A 9,394-nucleotide genomic window follows, 5' to 3' on the forward strand; every position below is an offset into this window, starting at 1 on the left:
AAGATATCACATTTTCAACAACTGAGTAAACTTGGGTTATTTTACCGCTAACGATTTAGGAAATGGGATTTTAATTGGCTGGAGATTGGTTATGTCAACTTCACCAATTCAAGTTGATGTACAAGAAAAATGCACCCCAAAAATGTTCAACCCTGTCATCTGCACGCTGACAGAGCTTACAATTATATACTGCGCCAAAAAAGTATCCTTACACTTGGAAAAAATCCTAATTTTAAAACTACACCATATTTGGGACAGTAAATTTATTTTGTTAATAGATGCGCTATCTAATCTTGCACATTATGACACCCCATTTAAAGCAGTGAGTTTTTATTTCAATTTTTCTTCTTTGTACTTTTCTCAACTTTTATTTTATTTTTGAGTTCTTTTGTTTCAGTTTTCTTTTGTTTTAAATTTGAATTTTTAAAAAGGCGCGCATAAACTTGCCATCCATAACTTTCAAACCAGAAGTCTAGACCGTGGATTTTTGAATAGGCCACTTTTAAAACTAGACCTTCGCCTAATCAAATGCTTGAAGTTGTAACTTTACTTCTGCGTGTCACATTGGATTCAATGGGGTGTCATAATGTGCAGGATTAGATAGCATCTATATAAAAATAAATTTACCCAAATATGGTTTAGTTTTAAAATTGGGATTTTTTTCAAAGTGTTAGGATACTTTTTGGCGCAGTATATAGGAGGTGGATATGGTAGATGAGGGATAACTTGGCCTCATCACTGGGTAGATTGTGTTGTGATGTTCATCATCGTTGTATTAGTTACCATCGTTACCATGGTTACACATCAAAAGACATAAAAATGTTTTTAAAACGTTTTAAACATGTTATATTTTGGGTTTTGGTTTATATAAAAAGATTTTAATAACATTAAATGTCGGGTTATATAAAGGTCATGGAAACGTTTTAAAATGTTTTGTATGGAAACACTGCAACAATATTTTAAAAGTGTTTTCAAAATGTTATTGTAAAATATTTGTTTGCAAACATTTTTTGCCAAATATTTTGTCAACACTTGAATCATGTTAGAATGTTTTTGTCGGTCGTTCATTTTTAAAACTTGCTGGTCACGGCTATACATGTTAGATCAGAATTGAGATATCGTCAACATATAGCGCTCCTAGAGCATAGCACACTCCAAGATTTAGAGTTAGGGTTGTTCTAGGAGCGTTATGTGTTGACGATATTTCAATTTTGCGTTAGACGAAACACCAAATTATGCGTATTTATGCGTTTTATCCATTGTGCCTATTTTGTTCACAATCATTAAGAGAGAGTGCGTTCAGGGCCGTATTTACCATAGGGCCAGACGGGCCCGGGCCCAGGGTCCCCAAAATTGCCCTGTGCAATGTACATCTTCCATTTTAGCCGAAAAACGATATGTTTTGGGCCAAAATAGCCCACAAAAATGTTAAAATTTTGCCCGCTTCGCGTGCACTGGCCTATAGCAAAATTCAGCTTTAATTTGGGTTATAGTATAATTGAATTTTTTCGCGGGCTTCGCGCGCAAGTGTCCTAGTAAAACCTAAAAACTTTAGTGCACATGCCTTCCTCACGGTGCGTTTGGGGCCTCCAAATTTTGCCCTGGCCTATAGGGCCCCCAAAAAGATAAATCCGCTGAGTGCGTTGGAATGAAGACGTCAGTTGGAATCCTCTTCGGATCAATGGTTATCGGATCCTATGTTATTCCCTGTCGTCCTTCCAGCAAACGCAAAAATGTTTTTAAAACGTTTTAAACATGTTAGTTTGGGTTTTGATTTAGATAAAAACGTTTTAATAACATTAAATGTCGGGTTATATAAACATGATAAAGGTCATGGAAACGTTTTAAAACGTTTTGTATGAAAACACACTACAAAAATATTTTCAAAATGTTTTTCAAATGTTACTGTAAAATATTCGGCAATTGTACCAAGTATTTTGTCAACACTTAGATAACATTATATGTTAGAATATTTGGAGTAGATTATCAACAAATGTTTTTGAATGTTATAAAAACGCTTTATACCCTTTACACATGTTACATGTCCTTTATAATTATATTATAACCCGACATTTAAACGTTTTCTTTCAACCTTTTCTAACGTTTTGCGAATGATGTCGAAAACGTTTTGTGTTTGCTAGGTGTGCGACGATAGGAAAAAAGTGTGCACATTTGTGACCGTACACACACGAATGAGCCGTAAATGTCCTCAATTGTATTCTGAGTTACAGTGTAAAATGGGCATGAAGGTCGTATTCATAGGTACCTCAATTTGGTGCTACGTGTACCTCATTTAATGAGATACACGTAGCACCAAATTGAAATACCTATGAATATGACCTTCATGCCCATTTTACACTGTAACTCAGAATACAATTGAGGACATTTACGGCTCATTTGTGGTGTACGGTCACATTTTATTGTTGCTTGAGAATGTTTTCACATCTTTTAGAATACCTGTTTGAGCTCTGATCGTGGTTTCTAAACATATAGGCGTAGATCCCGGGGGTGGGGGATAAATCACCCCAATATTGTGTCGGGGTCCATACAATCATCCCCCCCCCCCAATGTTGACGCCTGTATGTGAGTTTCTGACCAAATTAACTTCATATTTGGCCATTTTAGCCCCAAAAGTGCATATTTCTGCCCGCTTCGCGCGAATTTATTCCACTTTTGCACCAAATTTCATCAGTTTAGCTTTTATATGGCAAATTTTTTTCGCGCGCTTCTCGCGCATTTGTACCAGTAACTTATTTTGTCGCCAAATGGTGCTGGATTCACTATACTTCAAGACAATCTTTCCATCCCATGTCAAAAAGAAATCTACGCCACTGTTTCTAAAAGCTTCTCTCGGAGTATTCCCGTGAAAACCCATCAAACAATATTGGTTTGGGATCAACTGTAAAAGCCAGACAAGTTTGAAGTATCTTGTATATCAAAGACGGGTTAATTCTAGGCTAATGCACATACGGTCGGCAAATGTTAACAACATTTTCTGTGGTTTGTGGGGGAATTTCAACGCCGATAAAACATGAAACCATTAGCCCAACTCCTCTGACCCTATTAAGATAGGTATAAATAAATAAAGTTGTCAAATGTAAATACATTCATGTAACGTAACTTCAGTTCAGTTTGCTCATGCTATGAGGTTTTTACAAATCTGCACACTCTAAGAAAATAGGATCTAAAAAGGTTCTAAAGTTGTCCGTTTTCGATTCTTTAGAGAACCCAAAATTAAAGAACCTTTTTTTAGAGGTTCAAGAGGGAGAGTTCTCCTGATAGGACAAAAAAGGTTCTATTTAGAACCTTTATTTCTTAGAGTACAAGTAGACGAGGCTTCTAATAGCTTATCATTCATATTTTTGATTGAGATCGGAAACATGGAAATGGCAGCACTGATTTTGCATCAAGCACATTCCGTGGCGAACACAATAAATTATGCAGAGGTTTAAGGGATGTGGCCAGGACTTTTTCAGAGGGGGGGAGGGCTCGATAAATTTGGACGAAAAATTGTCAAAAATGTGTAAAAAAAGTGCAAAAAATCTTCACTTTTTAGCAATTTATAAAAAATACGCATTTTTTAGATTTTTTAAACCTTCGCTGGGATCACTGAATGGATCTATAATAAGTTCAAATGGAGCCGTAAACGTTTTGTCAGCTTAACCGGCAGAAAAGACAATTGATATATACATTAAATCACTTTAAAAATGTGATTACATAATTTAAAACTGCGAGGCGGTTTTTTGATATTTTTGTTATCTACTGAAGATAGCAAATTCATTGACACGCAACTTCCAGTAAATTCTTTCAGCGTGAAGGACGCGGTGCAACATTTTCAAGCATTTTAGATATTATTGTTGGGGTTTTTATTGGTCTGCCTTCGGTAAATGATTTTTCGTTCAAGTTGTATGTTATACAGAAGGTCGTATTTAACTTTTAATCACCCTGAATACCTAACGTATATAGGGGAGGCAAGTGTAATGTCAATTCTAACGTGGAGTCTTAATGTGGCTCATAGTTTTAAGGTCGCCAAGTACTATCTTACCATGCACGGTTGGTTGTCGCTAATTGTTGAACGCCTATATTTTGATGGCAACTCGACCACGGTAGGGTTGCACCAGAACTATTAGAAATACAAACAGAGCAATGCTATAAATTGATCTAACGCAGCAGAATGTTAATCATTGGGTGGTACCCTCCTGTGTGCGACTATTATGTTCCGATTTCTTTGCAATTTCCTATATCAATATGCATGGCACGAGTGCTAGGCTGGTCTACTTCACTTGCCAGCCTTTTTCTCAGAGCAAGTAAAAGTTTGCAACCGAGCCAAGCGGTCGTTATTTTCTACGGTTATTTTGCCGTAAGCCAAGTTTGCAAGCAAAGTACAGTCACCGTGACTCAACTTGACCATCAAGACTGGTGGCTACTATACTGGCTAGTATGTGTGTCGCCAAAGCATGACTATCATCTGTATACCTATATGCATGTATATTCTGGGACAAAAAAGTAAAATTAAGATGCCCCCCCCCCTGTACCCATAACGGCATGTTAAGGTTTTTGATGCATCATGTTACCGTACCGGTATGTGTTAAGGTGTAGGTACAGAAAAAGACAAAACACAATTTACACGTAAAAAAGAATCGTCTTTATTCAGCTGTTAATGTTTGTTATCTTCCGAGGAATCGAAATATTTGAAAATATAAATCAACTCAATGAATCACCTGAACATTAGTAATTAAGGGATCACCTCAAAACGCAATGCGAGGCCTTGATCATGGAGCCGGCGATGGGTCTGGACTCTTAATATATAGACCCTATCGAATACAACACTTATCCTCATTTAAATAAAATTATGTTCACCAAGAGGCCTCCGTGGTACAAGTCACATGATAATACAATAAAACAGGGGGTGTATGAATGGTTGTGGAATCGAATTAATTAAATTAACGAACTAGAGACCTGTCCCTCTGACACTTAGAACTGTCCACCAACATGGCTGCCATTTCAATTGTTATACCGTTCTGGTTGGTTTATCTATACCGGTATTGTTCAGAACTATAGATGAGTTGACTTCTGACGTCAATGCCTGGCAGTATGCGCACGCATCATCACAATTTTGCCTGGCAGTATGCGCGCGCATCATATTTTGTTCAGGGCTCGTGTTTTTAAAACTCCCGCCACATCATAGTAAGGCTATTGAACAGTGTAGTGGTAGTGGGGTTCACTCAAGCATATCGATATACCAGTCCCTTGCCTTTGTTGATAAACATTGAGGTCAACTCATCTATATATAACGCGGTTAAACCAGGTCTCCAGCGGTCGAGCTGCCGGTTGGGTTTTGAAGCATTCCCTAATGTTACATACACGTTCTCTTGTTTAAATCGGTCTGTTCTGAAATAGCATTCAGGAGCACTGCCAATTTGAATAAATTGGATAACAATTTCAGGTGAGGGTTCAAAATTGAAAAAAGGTAAGACTTTGACATTGAACGAATTGGCCAATCTCAAATACAAAATGAGGGCATGCAAGTTACAACGACATGCAATTATCTTTAATTCTATAGGCTTAGGCCTACATTTCATGTCGGTTGTCTTGATAATTACTTTTATAAAAAGTTATCATTATTCCAAATTTTGCTGCATTTGCAGCACGGAGCTTAGATATCTGAATGAAGACGTCGAAAGTCAGAGAAGATGTCTTACCCTTCCCAGAATCCTTTGCAACATAATACATCCCCACATTTCAACAAATGACGCTCTCATTACTTTGTAGTGGGGGGCCTATATGTTTCCTTTGGTTTCATTTTGAGAATCGTTTGGCTGAAAGTGGGTCGCTAGTCAAGAAATAAACATATTTTGGCTAATTTTGCAAGAGCTCGATGTGCTCTGTTCACTGAGGTATATTTCGTCGCTATCGACCCATGTTGCACAACATAGCAAATCAGTACAGAAAATTGAAATGTAAGAAATGCATTATGGGAAGTGTAAGATATTTTCTCAGGTCGCAAGTGGTATGCTACAAATACAACAAAATCAACTTTGATAATTATGACTAATGACGTGCTTGTCGGTATATTTAAGTTACCGCAGATATGTAAAGTGTTCATACCCTGTTCCTTATTGTCTATACCATGATAATACTGAATACATTTATACCACTCACCTACAAACAAGGGACAACGACAGTGGCGGCGCCACGGGGGGGGGGGGCAGGAGGGGAAAATACCTCCAGTCAGAACTCTTGCCCCTGTTGCCCCCCCAGTAAAACCCAAAATTACGAAAATTTCCACTCTTTGCGGCAATTTTGCGCAAAATTTGTTGATTTTGCCCCCCGAAATCCACTTCGCCCTCTCAATGCCCCCCGAAAAAAAATTCCTGGCGCCGCCACTGGACAACGACAACCTGAGCATTATATATAGAAATTGCATGAATCGTATATTCCGCGACTTCAAACTTCTTCTTCATGTAAAAAGTATAGGGTATACGTTGATCGAGGTAGACGTTTGCTCGGAGAGTTACACGACGCTATTTCATCGGAAATGTTGCAAGAAAGATTACGATTTGCATGTTTATAATATCTACGAAATGTGTGTATATTTTTACTTTGAATTATCAATATCGTTGTTTGATTATGAGTCTGGGAAAATCAATCAGAACTTTAATGGCATGTACAATAAAAATAACTAGTCCTTAAAGGAGTATTTCGTGATCCTAGCAGCCTCTTTTTATGACATTTTTCAGTAGATATCTACGAAAAAGCTTATTCCCAAAATTTCAGTTGATTCCGATTTTGCGTTTGCGAGTTATGAATGATTATGTGTATTACACTGCTCCATAGACAATGTGTTGGAAATTCAAATTTCACGATATCTTTGCTAAACGAATTAATCTGCAAGAAATATTTTGTACAACAGTATGTAGCCAGAGGTTTCCAATGATATAAAAATCTCAACTTTTTTTGAGAAAAGTGGGGGATGATGCTGTGGATCACGAAATGCCCTTTTAAAACAAAACGACATGCATATACCAACATACATGTAATATATAATACTTGAAATTGTATATAACTTATAATAATGTACTTTAAAAATATCTGTACAATTAATACATAATCTGTACAAAACGAATATGAAAAATAAATGAATATTAATACCCTTTAATCTTTTGTAATGATTTTTTGTACATTTTTACAATAACATCTTTAATAGTAGCTCTGGTTAATTGTGACGTGGTATATCGAAAACAGATACTTTGGGCAGGATCGTAAAATGGAGGAATAGCAAAAAATCTACTCTGGGGTGATTTTTTTAACAATTTGGGTTTTTTTGCAAATATTTGATGCTAATAATGTTTAAAATACTAGTATATTGTCTGATAGTTTCAGACCGGAATATAACTGGTATCTTGTATTTTTTCAGACATGTTTCAATGTCATTCCTATACTCTCAATTCAACATTGTCAATAATATTTTCAAAGGCCGATATCTCAATTTTCAAATTTTATAATACCATAACTTACGAACTCAATATCTTCGCTTAGGAATATCCGATTTCATTGGGGAAAACGGCGTTGTGGAGGAAAATATCTCTATATATAAGATATGTAAAAACCTCAAAATTGATAACCTACCCAAAAGTTTCTGTTTTTGACATGACACGTCTCATTTAATTTTGAAAGTACAACTTACAAGTATAATTACCGCCATGTGAAGCTCAAACTTCTAATCATGTCACATGGTTAGGAAAGTGAACACATTTCACTCTTGTAATTCACGATCATAGAATAAACACGGCATTGTGAATGTCTTAATACGGATATGCCCCGGGTGTTGATGTTTCGTTTAACACTTCTTTGCAATGTATCAAAACTTGAGTGAAAAACTTCATTATTCTAACAATAGACTATAACAAGTGTTAAGAAAACGCAAAAAGTGGGCCAACTGACTTTATAGTTGGGTTGAAAATTGCTGTAAAATACACGGTATGGTCTCTTGTCACAACATTGGCCTACAGCATTCGTTTGGACACGAAAATTGGACAATGTGCGGTCTCAACACTCTGGCGACATTGGGAATTATCAATCGCAATGTTACTCCAGGACACTCTTCTAAATTTTACATTGTAATGCTGGCTATAGACTACACCTTAGGAAAAATTATACACGCCTCGTGTGGCGTACATTATTAAGAATAATACAACGCATAAATATGTTTTGTAGACATAATCAGAAAAATAAGCTAAGTTTAGAAAGATTAAATCTTCGGATCCATTAGGTGTTTTCGTAAGTTTCGGGCAATGTTGTCAAAATAATTTCAATTGGTAGCTGAATGGTTAGCTTCTATAATATATTACTCGAAGATAAAAACCATATCCAAAAGAAAGAAAATAAACTACGATATGATGTGTATACAGAGTTAAATACCTGGATTTTCCCCCTTTATACAGGCTACAATTACTTGCAATTTTCAAACGTCTAGTTTGTTTTTGTACACAAACACATTTGTAAGCATTTCCTACAAGGCAAAAACATAATCACTTGTTATAACATGCAATTAAGCATGAATCAGTACACCCGGTACTTTTTAAAATAAATAATCAGTAAAAATAACTTTTGTGAAAGACATTATGATGTCCACCTATACACAAACTTAACAATTTACTGATTCCTCTCGTCAGCACACATATGTCTTGAAAACGCTATGACCAAAAGTGTCTTTTCCCGCGCATTTATGTCGACGATTGAGAAGCAGAAAGCCTTAACTCACAGAGTTAAGGATTTTTGGCTCTCAATCCTCTATATATCCAATAAAATCGACATCTACATTAATCAATAAATAAACTAATCCCATTTTCTTGAAACGATCAAATATCCGCAAAAAATAATGAGGAAAAGATCTTGTCATTTCATGTCTTAATATATTTCAATATATTTGATCATTATTTAACCATTTTGGTTACGAAATTAAAATTTGTGTATAAACTGATAGTCTAGTCTGTATAACAGAAACAAAATTATAATTTAAAAGTTTTTTTGCCGGAATTTACTCTTGGTCACGCGCTGATCCCTGAGTGAAGATAAATCCTTGTATCGACAACATTTTACCGTGTCTGTCAACCATATTATTAATATTAGGCTTATACTTGAAATTTCAATAACCAAATGTGTTGAATTTACGGGGTTGCGCTTTCGTATACTTTTAATTTTTGATTATGGATGTTATTAACTCCATGGATTTAAATCCGCCATCCGCATACAATTTTAGTCATGCTAGTTTTGAATTCAATACCAAACAATAAAGCCGCTGTGTCTTTTTACCCAGGTATTTATAAAACAACCGTCATAATTTTGGGACACCGGCCATTTTCGTGCCTTGCAGAGAAAGACTAACATTATA

This window comes from Amphiura filiformis, chromosome 5 (assembly GCF_039555335.1).
Source record: "Amphiura filiformis chromosome 5, Afil_fr2py, whole genome shotgun sequence".
In the NCBI taxonomy this organism is placed as follows: Eukaryota; Metazoa; Echinodermata; class Ophiuroidea; order Amphilepidida; family Amphiuridae; genus Amphiura; species Amphiura filiformis.